Below are 15903 nucleotides of genomic sequence, written 5' to 3'. Positions count from 1 at the left end.
CCCGGAAGTTTGCGGGGGTATGCTAGTTCTGAACGTCACATGCTAATGTAAAAAGCTGGTTTTGATATAAATATGAACTTGATTGAACAAAACATGCATGTATTGTATAACATAATGTCCTAGGGTTGTCATCTGATGAAGATCATCAAAGGTGAGTGCTGCATTTAGCTGTCTTCTGGGTTTTGGTGATATTATATGAATCCTACAGACGAAGAACCGTATATGTGACATTTTTCAAAAAAACGAGATATACATGAAAAATCATTATTGGACACCCTTTTTCTATAGTGAACCGGTTTCACAAGCTTTCCACGCGCTAATTAACAATATGTTTAAATTTAAAGATAGGCTCTCGTGGAATAACCGTTTATGTGCACCACTCAGAATGGACGGACAAGCGCACAACTTTTCTGTTGCTGATGAAAATCACCGAAATGTGGGAAAGAAACGTAAAACAAAACTAAAAGAATGGAAAGACAGGCAAAGGAAGATCTTACGGGATGCGGGAAAACCCTATACAAATCGTAAGGGTCAAGAAAAAACTGGGAAAAGCTGTCCAAAAGAGGTATGTGGAAGAACCGTATATCAAACAATCAAGCTAGCTAGCTATAGAGTACAGTAACTAACATGTATGTTCTGGGTTGTCTAATTTGTAACTATAGAGAAAACATATTAGCTAAAGTTCGTTGGCTACTAACTTATACATTATCGTTACAAATGTTATTGCTAGATTATAGAAGAAACATAGCTAGCTACTTTTTGTCCATCCACCGGATGATTCGACATGGCTACAGTAGCTAGCTAGTTATATGTAACGTTACACTGTATCCTGCAGGGAAGAGCGTGTTCCACGACGTGCAGAAAGGATTGTGGAAAGTTGATTGATGAGCGCAAGCTGCATCTGTTCAACAGTTTCTACACTGTCCCATACGAGAAACAACAAGCACAACCAGCAAAACCATTCAAGGTGATGAGGATGCAATGTGAAGACTTCAGTCACCTCCCAGATTCTGTTCTCAAGCGACCAGCTGGACTACAGACCACTTCAGTGAGGTGGTTAAAAGTCACATGTATTGCACAGAGAATAGTTTACTAACATCCCATCAACATGCAACATGTTGTTCTAACAATAAAATATCCTAATGATTCCCTTTTTTTATTCATTACAATATACATCTCTGTCACCACATTTAGCATCAACTCTAAGCAGTTAATACTTATTTACAGCTGTCACCTCAGTACAGGACGTTTCTTGCCTTTAGCATGGGTTTAACGCAATTCAAAACTTAATTGCAGATCATAGTGTTAAACGCAAAGAGAATGGTTTTCTGAACGTTTTGTAATATTGACCTTAGGGACCTGCATAATGGACATGCATATTGGCACATCACATTGATCCATATTTGATATGTACAAGTTGTACTTCTTTTGATTGAATTAATTTAATTGTATTCTATTTTTGTAGTTATTCTATGGTATGTTCACATTGAGGGCTTCATTTTAAATGAGACTAAGATTTCATGACTCAACTTTTAAGAAAAGTCATCGGTGCTAAAGTTGATAGACCACCTTTAAATGAACCTCCATTAAATGAATTAACTACATATTGCATTTAAGTTATTTACATGAAGGGCATCTGTACTTGAAAGTACTTAAAACATCATATCAGGTATTAAAAAAGGACATCTTACAAGTGTCATGCAAAATGTCACATATACTGTTCTTCCACAAACTGAAATCATCACTGGAGATATACTGTTCTTCCACATTCTAAAAATTAAAACGACAATAAAAAAAGTATTTTTTGAAATAACAAAAAAATATCAATTGTTGTTGGAAGATATGAGTATGGTGAATTATTTGTCAACCATAAAACACCCAATGTGGTACACACAATGAATAATATAAAAATAACTGATTATCTTAAAATGGAAAAATTGTCACATATATGGTTCTTCGTCTGTAGGATTCATATGCTGGCTTGAAAAATGGGTGTCTGATTATTTCTGGCTTGGTACTCTGCTGACATAATCTAATGTTTTGCTTTCGTTGTAAAGCCTTTTTGAAATCGGACAGTGTGGTTAGATTAACGAGAGTCTTGTCTTTAACCTCTTGGGGCTAGGTGGGACGCTAGCGTGCCACCCGTGGTGCACTCCATCAACAGCAGGTGCATTTCAAGAGCGGCAAATTTGAATCCAAATAAATGTCAAAATTCAAATTTTTCAAAAATACAACTATTTTACACCATTTGAAAGATAAACATCTCCTTACTCTAACCACGTTTTACGATTTCAAAAAGGTTTTACGGCGAAAGCATAAATTTAGAGTATGTTAGGACAGTACATTTACAAGAGTTGTGTGCAATGTTTTGTCAAGTCAAAGACAGGGTCACCAAAACCATAAAACCAGCTAAAATGATGCACTAACCTTTTACAATCTCCATCAGATGACACTCCTAGGACATTATGTTAGACAATGCATGCATTTTTAGTTCTATCAAGTTCATATTTATATCCAAAAACAGCGTTTTACTATGGCATTGATGTTGAGGAAATCGTTTCCCTCCAATAACCGGCAGTCAAGTCAGCGTCAGAAATTAAATAATTAAAATTAGAAAACATTGGTAAAATATTATATTGTCATTTAAAGAATTATAGATTTACATCTCTTGAACGCAATCAACTTGCCAGATTTAAAAATAACCTTACTGGGAAATCACACTTTGCAATAATCTGAGCACTGCGCCCAGAAAAATACGCGTTGCGATACAGACTAGACGTCATGTTGGGGAGATCTAAAATCGAAAATACTATGTAAATAATCCATTACCTTTGATTCTCTTCATCAGATGTCACTTCCAGGTATCACAGGTCCATAACGAATGTAGTTTTGTTCAAAAAAGCTCATCATTTATGTCCAAAAATCTCCGTCTTGTTAGCACATGATCTAAGCCAGCCGGACTTCTCGTCATGAACGAGGGGAAAAAATATATTTCCGTTCGTTCAAACATGTCAAACGTTGTATAGCATAAATCATTAGGGCCTTTTTAACCAGAACATGAATAATATTCAAGGTGGACGAATGCATACTCTTTTATAACGTATTGGAACGAGGGTACCCAACATGAACTCGCGCCAGGTGTCTAATGGGCCATCATCGTTCCATGGCTCTTGTTCGGTCAGATCTCCCTCCAGAAGACTCAAAACACTTTGTAAAGGCTGATGACATCTAGTGGAAGCAATAGGAAGTGCCAAAATATTCCTCAGCCCCTGTGTTTTTCAATGGCATAGGTTTAAAGGTAATACAACACATCAGGTATCCACTTCCTGTCAGAAAATGTCTCAGGGTTTTGCCTGCCAAATGAGTTCTGTTATACTCACAGACACCATTCAAACAGTTTTAGAAACTTTAGAGTGTTTTCTATCCATATATAATAAGTATATGCATATTCTAGTTACTGGGTAGGATTAGTAACCAGATTAAATCGGGTAAAAAAAATGTATCCAGCCGTGCAAATACTGCCCCCTAGCCCTAACAGGTTAACCAGTGTGACTGACAAAAGCTTGTAGGAAACCTCTGGCCATGTCCTGCTTTAAACTATTGTCCAGACTTTACTCTACCCTATATCCACCCCTCTCTGTCCCTGCCACCCAGCCACCATCATAGATCACAGTGCCATGAAAAGCAGTGGTCCCCTCCATACAGTGGCGGTTCTAGACCATTTCAACTGGGGGGGGCCAAGCTGGGGCCAGATGTACTGTTAGAGGGGACAGTTACATTAGACGTTATTGTTGTCATATAGTTTTCTTCACTGCATTGCAGGCATTAGCAGGCAAAAGACCATGTTCATAATCATTAGTGTTCCGCATTGCCACTGTCTAATAACGGATGTAAAAAAAGAACGATAGCAAAAATGTGTTATGTAAAAATTATTTAATACTCCACATTTAGGGGGGCCACAAGGGGGTCCAAAATTGTTGTCACAGGGGCACTGCCCCCCCCCCCCCAGAACGCCCCTGCCTCCACAGCTGGTATCAAGCAGTACTGACATACAGTCTGTAATTATCCCCCTAGCTAGGTGTGAGTATGTGTGTGCGTCTGTTTGTGTGCGTGTCTGTGTGTGTTGCTTCTGAGGTGGATTCTAATCAGCAGGGTGTGTTGCCATAATGAGCACTCCACAAGCCAACAACGCCATCAAAAGAACATCAAAGATACATGATGATAAAACAAGATATGTTGATTAAATAATGATCATACCAGATAAGGTTGTATTTTTTCACTCTAGTCTACAGTGATGAACATGATGTCGCAATTATTCCAGAGCAGCCTGTGGCATTTCCATTAGAACACAAGTAAGTTCGTCTTCAGAGTTTCAATATTTCATGAGGATGTGGTCGAGTCACAAAAATGAATGCCTGCTTGTCTTTTGATGGTTTATTTTCCTACACTATAAGGACAAATCATGTTGACATGTGGAGCTGAAGGTTGATTTAGTAGAGGGAGGAGGGGATGAGTGAACACTGAGGTGTGTCTGCATCTGTGTGCATGCCTGTGTTCTTGAATATGTGTGTGTGTGTCGGGAACGATGGCATATGAATAAAGAGTGTAATGTTAGGCTGATAAACAGCTTGGCAAGCCCTGTTTGTTATTAATGGACAGCTAGCGAGACAAATGGACATTCAGTGGGGGAAATATATGCCTAGATTTTCCAGGCCTAGCCTAACTCCTCATGCACTTCCTAAGATTGAAAACCTCTCCGCTGTATCGGTCACACAGATGTTAACACATTGAAACCAGGAAATGCATATACCAATGCACGTTGGCGCAAGCCTACTGTAAATCACCTGATGTGGATGCTCATTTTAGACGAATATCATCGTCGGATGTGGCAGGGCTTGAAAACAAAGGGAAACAAAGGGAAACCCAGCCACGAGCTGCTCCGTGACACAAGCCAACCAGATGAGCTAAATGCCTTTTATGCTCGCTTTGAGGCAAGCAACACTGAAGCATGCATGAGAGCACCAGCACCACCTTTAAACAGGTCAACATTCACAAAGCCGCGGGGCCAGATGGATTACCAGGACGAGTACTCAGAGCATGCACGGACCAACTGGCATGTGTCTTCACTGACATTTTCAACCTCTTCCTGACCGAGATTGTAATTCCTACATGTTTCAAACAGACCACCATAGTCCCTCTGCCAAAGAAAGCGAAGGTAACCTGCCTAAATGATTACCGCCCCGTAGCACTCACGTCGGTAGCCATGAAGTGCTTTGAAAGGCTTGTCATGGCTCCCATCAACACCATCATGCCGGAAACCTTAAACCCACTCCAATTCAACAACCGCCCCAACAGATCCACAGATGACGCAATGTCAATCGCACTCCACACTGCACTTTCCCACCTGGACAAAAGGAACACCTATGTGAGAATGTTGTTCATTGACTACAGCTCAGCGTTCAACACCATAGTGCCCACAAAGCTCATTACTAAAGTAAGGACCCTCGGACTAAAAACCTCCCTCTGCAACTGGATCCTGGACTTCCTGATGGACCACCCCCAGGTGGTAAGGGTAAGCAACAACACATCTGCCATGCTGATCCTCAACACTGGGGTCCCTCAGGGTTGCGTGCTTAGTCCTGTTCACCCACGACTGCGTGGCCAAGCACGACTCCAACACCATCAATAAGTTTGCTTACGACACAAAGAAGGCCTGATCATCGACAACGATGAGACAGCCTATAGGGAGGAGGTCAGAGACCTGGCAGTGTGGTGCCAGGAAAACAACCTCTCCCTCAATGTGAGCAAGACAAAGGAGCTGATTGTGGACTATAGGATAAGGAGCGCCGAACAGGCCCCAATTAACATTGCCAGTGCTAAAGTGGAGCGGGTTGAGAGTTTCAAGTTTCTTGGTGTCCACGTCACCAACGAACTATCATGGTCCAAACACACCAAGACAGTTGGCACGACAAAACCTTTTTCCCTTCAGGAGACTGAAAAGATTTGGCATGGGTCCCCAGATCCTAGTTCTACAGCTGCACCATGAAGAGCCTCCTGACCGGTTGCATCACCGCCTGGTATAGCAACTGCTCGGCATCTGACCCTAAGGCGCTACAGAGGGTAGAGAGTACAACCCAGTACATTACTAGACACTCTAATGTACTTGTCCTCTTGTTCAGTTGTGCACCGGGGCCTCCCACTCCTCTTTCTATTCTGGTTAAAGCCAGTTTGCGCTGTTCTGTGAAGGGAGTAGTACACAGAGTTGTACCAGATCTTCAGTTTCTTGGCAATTTCTCGCATGGAATAGCCTACATTTCTCAGAACAAGAATAGAGTGACGAGTTTCAGAAGATAGATATTTGTTTCTAGCCATTTTGAGCCTGTAATTGAACCCACAAATTCTGATGCTCCAGATACTCAACAAGTCTAAAGAAGGCCAGTTTTATTGATTCTTTAATCAGCACAAAAGCTGTGCTAACATAATTGCAAAAGGGTTTTCTAATGATCAATTAGCCTTTTAAAATGATACACTTGGATTAGCTAACACAACGTGCCATTGGAACACAGGAGTGATGGTTGCTGATAATGGGCCTCTGTTCGCCTATGTAGATATTCCATTAAAAAATAAATCTGCCGTTTCCAGCTACAATAGTTATTTACAACAATAACAATGTCTACACTGTATTTCGGATCAATTTGATGTTATTTTAATGCACAAAAAATGTGCTTTTCCTTCAAAAACAAGGGCATTTCTAAGTGACCCCAAACTTTTGAACGGTAGTGTATATATATTTTGGACACACATTTAACCCCTTATTTTTCTTTGCACAAAACTACCTACATACAGTACTACCATTAATTTGTATAGGTTACCTTCAGACAAGTCCCATAGAGAGGTCATATTAGTTTATAGGCCAAAACGTTGGACGCCACAGCTGTTTTTGTGAGAAAAACTATTTTCGGGATGTTGCATGGTCTGACAAATTCCGCTGTAGCTCGGCTACAGATGCTGAAGGCCGACAAAGGTGAATGCGGCGGATTGACATGCAGCCCATGCAAAAAATATATATCTGTAGCTTAAACTGACGGATTGCGATGTGGATTTTTTCATAATGTTACTTAGATTGACGCACGGGTGCGCATATAGACTCTTAAGGATTAATGTCTGGATTACATGATTCCGTCCATGTTCTCTTCACGCAGACCTTATACTCAGCTGCACATGGTTGGTTGGTCCTATGTTGCTCTGCTTTACAAATCCACTGGTTTCATTCAACCATTTAAATACAATATTTTAATACACCTGGGTAATTATCTGGTTCCTCAGGCAAGAAAGAGAGGAGAGATGGTAATTAGTGCAGAGGTCCATATGGTTCCAGAGAGAAGTTGTAGCAGTTTGCTTTGTAATCACCCAGGACCCGGGCTACACGCTCTCAGGGAAAGGCCTTAATATCAAGCAAAACAAATTATGATTTACTTGCAAGGGAAGTAAACCATTTAGTGCAGGCTTCTATCGACTGGAGAAAAATTGCTTATTGTGCAGGAAGAAATGTAACTTGAGTCAAGTCCATTAAAAGACTGCGCAGAAGGGAGAGGTTTTTTTGCCCTCTCTCTATTGTTTCTTTTATTACTCCTCATCACAGATGTCCTCTGTGGCTGTTATTACAAATAGTAATCCATCTGCTGTAGGAGAGGAGAGGCAGTGGAGCAGACTAGGCGTTATCAAAAGAAACCGCCTAGAATGCACAATTTACGTTCTCACACACGCAAGTACGCAAGCACCCACATACAGACACACGCACCTAGGCATAAACTGACCTTTTAGGTTGACGGGTCTGATATGTGCTTCATGTGGGAACCCAGAGGCCTGGCCATAGGGATCCCTTTAAGTATGTAATTGCATCCATATAATAACATAGACAGGGTTATTTCCTTCTGCTGTATGTCTGAACCATGATGTCATGGGTTGGTGAGAGCGGAAGAAGCATCTTTACCATGCTTGATTATTTCCCAAGTCTGAAATCAAGCCCTGGCTGTTCCTACCAGTAGACATGTCTCCTATATCTTACAGTGCTATATTTTTTCTACCCCATAGATAAAGTATGCCCATCTAAGATGGGTGTCTAGTGGTAGAGTAAGGGTTGGGGGTTGATTTTGCTGGCGAGACTAGGGCCAGACTGCAAGGTTCAGAATGTTCCAAAACAATATCTAGAATTTGGAAAGGTTGCCATGACCACATTGTTGAGTAACTGACTCCACATTAGAGGGGTACAAGCCAAAGTTAAGCCCCTCTTCAAAGACATTGTGAATGCCTCTCCCCAACACATCTCTACAATGCATTCCTACGAGCACTGACTTTGCTGATAACTTATTGAGGAAAAATGTACTTACTACTATGTGGTTGTCTCACCTAGCTACCTGTAATGTAATAAAAAAATATATAAAAACAATGTTTTCTTTACATCAAAAAGTTTCAAATGTAATATGTACATTGCGTGTACAAAACAATACTAACAATCTGCTCTTCCATGACATTGACTGACCAGGTGAATCTAGGCGAAAGCTATGATCCCTTATTGATGTCACCTGTTAATCCACTTCAATAGGTGTTTTTTCTTTTGCATTGTCACTAAACAGGTTATTTCGCCCAAAACAATTATTCTAGTACAAGGTAGTGTCCAACGATGAACAGTGCAAAAAGAATAAACAAACTAAGCAGCTGACCAAAAGGCTGTGGCGGAAAAGGGAACACCAAATAATAAATGGCTCCCCTTGTCTTTAGACTATCGTCTACGCATCATATTTACAGGGGGAATGCGTCCCTCTATCTATAGCCTGCCTTGTTTAACATAGAGCCAAGGTGCATCAGATAAAGCCGCTTTCTCTGAGGTAGGAAAGTCTGACATCCTCACAGTTCACTGTGTCTGCTCCCAATCCACCTCGAGGTCATCTCCTGGCACACCTATATAGAGGGAGACACCAAGCCAATTAGTGGGCCCAGGTGTGTATTAATTGGCTTTACACTGAGTACCTATCCCCTGAGGAGGGTGCTGTCATGTCATCTTTCTCAGGCTGGTCACTGAACCCTTACAGTGTAAATGAAGGGGAGGAGACAGGTTAAAGAATAATTTTTAAACCTTTAGACAATTGAGACATGGATTGTGTATGTGTGCCATTCAGAGGGTGAATGGGCAAGTCAAAATATTTAAGTGCCTTTGAACGGGGTCTGCAAGTAGGTGCTAGGCGCACCAGTTTGAGTTTGTCAAGAACAGCAGCACTGAAGGCTTTTTCACGCTCAACAGTTTCCTGTGTGTATCAAGAGTGGTCCACCACCCAAAGGACATTCATCCAACTTGACACCACTGTGGAAAACATTGGAGTCCACATGGGCCAGCATCCCTTTGGAACGGTTTCGGCACCTTGCCTGACACCATACCCTGACGAATTGAGCCTTGACTTTAGGAAAAAAGGTGTCATCATTATTGTCATTACTCACAAGCCATTTGGTGCATCCTCCAATTTGATATCCATTTGATCCATGAGATTAGTGTCCATGCCAGAGAATGTATGTTCACCTGGAGTATGTTTCCACAGGTGGCTTCTATATTCATACGTTTGTTTATTTCTCAGGGACCATGCACAACTTACACATAGCACCAGAGTTTGATAATTTGCAAGCCAATTTGCATCTGTGGTTCCTAGCTAGCTTGAAGATAAATCATATACGATTCTGTATTATCATTATAAAGAACCCACCCTGCAGTTTTTGCTCAATTCGAATACATTGGGGCTAATAACACCTCATCAGACTACCTTACAGAGGGAAAAAAAACTCTGGACCACCTTTACTCCACACACAGAGACGCATACAAAGCTCTCCCTCACCCTCCATTTGGTAAATCTGACCATAATTCTATCCTACTGATTCCTGCTTACAAGCAAAAAATGTAAGCAGGAAGCATCAGTGAATCGATCAATAAAAAAGTGGTAAGATGAAGCAGATGCTAAGCTACAGAACAGGTTTTCTAGCACAGACTGGAATATGTTCCGGGATTCCTCCGATGGCATTGAGGAGTACACCACATCAGTCATTGGCTTTATCAAAAAGTGCAGCGATGACGTCATCCCCACAGTGACTGCACGTTCAGACCCCAACCAGAAGCCATGGATTACAGGCAACATCCACACTGAGCTAAAGGCTAGAGCTGCTGCTTTCAAGGAGTGGGACTCTAACCCAGAAGCTTCTAAGAAATCCCTCTATACCCTCTGATGAACCATCAAACAGACAAATGTCAATACAGGACTAAGTTCTACACCGGCTCTGACGCTCGTCGGATGTGGCAAGGCTTTCAAACCATTACAGACTACAAAGGAAGCACAGCCGAGAGCTGCCCAGTGATACAATCCTACCAGACAAGCTTAACTACTTCTATGCTTGCTTCAAGGCAAAAAACACTGAAACATGCGTGAGAGCACCAGCTGTTCCGGAAGACTGTGTGATCACGCTCTCCGCAGCCGATGTGAGTAAGAGAGTAAGACCTTTAAACAGGTCAACATTCACAAGGTCACAGGGCCAGACGGAATACCAGGATGTACTGTGAGCATTCGCTGACCAACTGGCAAGTGTCTTCACTGACATTTTCAACTTCTCCCTGTCCGAGTCTGTAATTCCAACATGTTTTAAGCAGACCACCATAGTCCCTGTGCCCAAGAACACTAAGGTAATGCTGATCCTCAACACAGGGGCCCCTCAGGGGTGTGTGCTCAGTCCCCCCCTGTAGTCCCTGTTCACTCATGACTGCACGGCCAGGCACGACTCCAACACCATCATTAAGTTTGCCGATGACACAACAGTGGTAGGCCTGAGCACCGACAATGACGAGACAGCCTATAGGGTGGAGGTCATCACTGCCTGGTATGGCAACTGCTCGGCCTCCGACCACAAGGCACTACAGAGGGTAGTGCGTACGGTCCAGTACATCACTGGGGCATAGCTTCCTGCCCTCCAGGACCTCTATACCAGGCGGTGTCAGAGGAAGGCCCTAAAAAATGTCAAAGACTCCAGCCACTCTAGTCATATACTGTTCTCTCTGCTCCCACACGGCAGGCGGTACCGGAGCACCAAGTCTAGGTCCAAGAGGCTTTTAAACAGCTTCTCCCCCCATGCCATAAGACTCCTGAACGTCTAATCAAATGGCTACCCAGACTATTTGCATTGCCCCCCCATCCTTTACACCGCTGCTACTCTCTGTTGTTATCATCTATGCATAGTCACTTTGATAACTCTACCTACATGTACATATTACCTCAATTACCTCGACTAACCGGTGCCTCCACACATTGACTCTGTACCCCCCTGTATATAGTCTCGCTATTGTTATTTTACAGCTACTCTTTAATTACTTGTTACTTTTATTTCTTATACTTCTCTGTTTATTTTTTAAAGTGCATTGTTGGTTAGGGGCTCATAAGTAAGCATTTCACTGTAAAGTCTACACCTGTTGTATTTGGCGCGTGACTAATACAATTTTACTTGATTTGATACTACAAAAAGTTGACAAAGGGTCATAATGTTATTACCTACAACACTAGCCAAACATACTCAACTTTGTTCTATGAAGTATTTTTGCCTTTAATATTGTGACTGTTAGTTACTGTTAGTGTTACTGTGTTTACCTAATGTGTTGGCTCTGCCTGGCTGGCAGTCTGGCTGTACTAGCATAGTTCCATGCCTGGGAGGGTAATTACATGAATTTGAAACAGAGGGAGGATCCCTCTGACAGGAGTTGTCCATGGGGAGGCAGGGGGAGACTAATGGGCTGTGGTGGATGGGGAATTCATGAGCACTCTCTACTGTACCAAGCAACCACCCAATGCCCAGGATGCTGCAGACTCCGGTGCTACTTCAGACAGACGCCTCATCATCAAGTGTTGGGCGGCTTGGGAGGGGAAAATCAATCAAACAGAGGCAGAACATTATTCTAACATCTAGATTTTTAAACATATTCATATTTCATGGCTTTGTTGAAAACATTATACAGCTAATTTGCTTTAATAGCTTAACCGTGTACGTATGGCATACACTTCATACAACATGGTAGGCAAGTCTATGCATGGCATAGCTACTGGGAGTTAAACAGACAATTTTAGTCTTCCCAACTCTCCATTCTCCCTCTGTTAAGTGCAGGCATGCACAGTTATGGCTAACACAAGTAATCGTGTTTCACTACGTCCTTGCCTTATCCTGCGTGAAGGGTGGTGACGACATGCCCTGACAGTATGGAGCCTTGCTGTATGAATGCACTGACCCAGTTAGGGGACAGAAACACACTCCAACACAATACATGGATTTTACTGTGCTGTATTAGCCCAACATATATATTTGGGGGGGTTTCTTTTGTTTGAGAGTGTACAAGGATTATGCCAAGGCCTGCATGGTCTGCCATCTAGGTCTCTCTCTCTCACTCTCTCTCTCTCGCTGTCTGTCTCTCTGTCTGTCTCTCTGTCTGTCTCTCTGTCTGTCTCTCTGTCTGTCTCTGTCTTTTTCTCTCTATGTGCTGTGTAATGATGTGTAAATGTGTAGTTCGAGCTCCTTTCAGACACTTTCAGCAGAAATAGTGGAGATTTATCCATCTTCTCATGGAAAGTAATAGATTAACCTGGCAAGATTTAGGTTTTGCATAAATCAGGAGGCCAGACCATCAGGAAAACAGATTGCAGAGTATTTTGTGTGCGGAGCGGAGCGAGGGAGGTGGTTGCACAATTTAAATGAATGTGTCTGCCTGGTTTACAAAATTGCTCAGATCTACAAGTGCAATGTAAGCTGTAACTTAAATATGAAATATGTTTTCCATAATGGTTACAAACAACTTATTTCTAAGTAATATGCATCTCTATACATTCCCAGCTGTCTATGCGTAGGTAGTTAGCTACTCTTATTAAATATCATTGTCACAATGGATGAATCAACATTATGAATCAAAGCTAAGTAGAACATGTAATTGGCACATAATTTGATGTTCCAACATGGCCAGTAGTTATCTGAGTAGCTGAGTTCAGCCTGGGTCTCCATGCTCCATTGCTGCAGATCTCATATGAAATGTCTTACTAATTACATCTCTCTTCTGCCCTGTAGCGCTCACTGCCCTCTGAAAAATGTATATCTGTGTCCAGTTCACTGTCTCAATTTTTCAGTGCTTTTCACTTTTTCTAGCTTGTCATGCAGGAGTGAGAGGAGGATATAGACTGTTCGTCATTACTTATGTCACAAAAATGTTGTCTGATTGTCTGGTGTTGCTTGTTAATGTTACAATTTATCCATCAGGGAGGGTGGTAATGACAGAGAGATCTACCAAGCCTCATCTCCACCACCTATAAAGATCTGTCAAATTAAAATAAAGCGGTGGCTAAAGTTAGCTGAAGTTTGTAGTGGCTGTTTAAAGAAAACCGAACCATAGATTATAGTTTATCCTGGCTCGTAGACTACTTTCAAGGTGAGGAACAATCTAACATCATGTTGTAAAATCCTGTTCTTCCCCTTTAAGGGGGGAAGGGACCAGATACAGATTTCTTATTACAGTACCCTCATGTGAATAAAATATGGTGAACACGTAGGCATTGTGATTGAGATGTGACTTTGGACATTATACAGTTGGTTATTTCAGCTTGCAGCCCACAGTACAACAACAGGGGTTCTGTGGTCCCTACAGTTCTCATGTACGATGCACAATTCCACCGTTTCAGGTCATACAGAACACCAACAGGCTATTTAAAATGTCTGACATCCTCTCCATAATGCTGATTTCTGTTTCAGAGCCAGCATATATGCCACAAGGTCCACACCGAGCGTGCCTACACATTGTTCCTATGTGACTAGCTGTGGTGAGTCTTGGCCTTGTGACTGCAATACAGTGACACCAAACAGATATAAATGTGGATAATGAGCTGATGTGACCAACAAGGTGCTACGTGCCAAGCGTTGTTAGAGCAGTTGCTTTTGACTAGCTTTGTGAGCTATCATGGGCTGAAAACACACGTAATGGGAATATAGGAAGAAAATAAAAATAGCTTTGTCTTAAATTTTGTAATAAATTGGATCGGAATCTAAACAACATTGTCAACCAAATGTAGCTCAAAACACACATTATCAATTAAGCCTGATAAAAAATGTATAGAAAACTTTCTGGATAAGACCAAAGTCATTACTGAGACCAACGTCATTACTGTTGAATAATTAGTCAGCTTTACGCCAGACATGAGTTTCCTTCAGCCATCCAAAGAAGTACATCAATATGTTTTATGATGATACTGCATTATAATGTTTTTTTGTAAGGCTACTTAAAGTAAGGGGTTGGCTTCTTAGATATAGACAGTACTTATGAAAACAACCAAATTCTTTCTCAATCATGACACACATGGAAACCATGAAAACATGACCCCTTTAACAATCAACTTTATATCATTGCCGCTATTTCACCTCACTGTACATTGTGAAGTCCAATTGGACAATGAGAAAGATATAACATTAAAATCCATACTGTATATAATACCTTAACTTTTGTAGGGAATTAATTTTACACACAAACTCACACACAGTGCAACTTGCATGACGAAGCAATTTAGCAAAAGCAATTATATGAGTCTGAACTGAAAATTGCTCTTGTACACTTTCTGAGCAGTGTAGTCCTGTTTATATGGCTGTGAAGAAGGCACAACACTGGCAGCATCATGAGGATTAAAGAAATAACCTATACAAACGCAGGCCAGGCCAGTGTATAATCCGCTCAAGCAAAAGCCTGACAAACAATTTCCAGCGAGGCCAAGCTGAAGTATGATGGCTGCTGTCAATGTGGGGTCAACTTGATCTGGTGAAGGACGGGTGGGGTTGGTGGGGTTGGGGAGGTGTCAGTGGCATCCTCCATATCTGTCAGCTCCATGGAAGAACCTCATCACGGACTGGAGAGGCTGCTGATTGAGGTAAATAGCAGTAGAGAAGGACACCCACGATGTTGCAGCTTTGTATTATAAGCCATAAGCTTTGTATTATACTTTCTAGTATCTATGAAGCTGTAGTAACCCACATACAGTGTATCATATTTGTATGACTTTGAAAACAGATGGTAGTCAAACTGAATGTTGGGTTGTTGCATAAAGCTCTACCAAATAACTAGATGCCATTTTTACTTGTTACATTTTTGTATTTAGCAAATATGTGAATCTGAAGTGATCAACACCAAAAAAAACACATAAATAGTCAATATGACCTCCCTCTTCTAGTTGTTTGTAAGAGGGACTGGCTTCTCCATGCTGCCATTCCATATTAACAAAAGGCTGTTCGTGACAGTGCACACCTTAACCTGACTGCTATTTTGAAAATCACTGAAGATGTATTCAACTGAGAAAAAGAGTGAGCATGAAATCGAAAAGGAAAAGAAAATATCTTTGAGCGCCACCCTTTAAAATGACAAAAACTCTTTATTCACCCCCCTGTGACGCTGAGGGGATTTTAATTCCCCAAATTCAAAGAGAGACGAGAAGCATTCTCACTCCAATCCTGAATGGGAGCTTTATAAACTCAGCATCCAGACGCAGTACAGCCTGTATCACTCTTCACAGTTGCTGCATTCATTCCTCTAATTCTCCATTATTATTCAGTGAGCTGTTAGGTGTGCTCTCATTTACAATAGGATTGAAGACAGATCTTTCCCCTGGGGGCACAGAGGCTGAATGTATTTCTTATTTTTGAATTACAGCTTAAATGTTTCATGCTAACTGTTCAGTGAATTTGGGATGCAGAGGGGATTATTATAAGGAATGTATTTTAATAACGCAATAATATTTTTCCTGTGTCATGTGGTTGATTATGAAGACTTTGTTGTTTAGAGGGACTCTGTGATTACTGGGT

At 41.5% G+C, this 15903-nt stretch overlaps 1 long non-coding RNA gene across 1 annotated transcript; it reads left to right on the top strand.

The window, feature by feature from the left end:
* The first annotated feature begins 506 nt into the window (after window positions 1-506).
* LOC123729881 (uncharacterized) lies at window positions 507-1148 on the top strand. The gene is made up of 2 exons (XR_006761578.1): window positions 507-565; window positions 836-1148. It is a non-coding gene; the product is annotated as an uncharacterized lncRNA (long non-coding RNA).
* The last annotated feature ends 14755 nt before the right edge of the window (window positions 1149-15903 follow it).

Source organism: Salmo salar, chromosome ssa23, assembly GCF_905237065.1.
Source record: "Salmo salar chromosome ssa23, Ssal_v3.1, whole genome shotgun sequence".
Taxonomy (NCBI): domain Eukaryota; kingdom Metazoa; phylum Chordata; class Actinopteri; order Salmoniformes; family Salmonidae; genus Salmo; species Salmo salar.
Note: the sequence above shows the minus strand (reverse complement) of the source record. Positions and strands in the feature narration are given on the sequence as shown.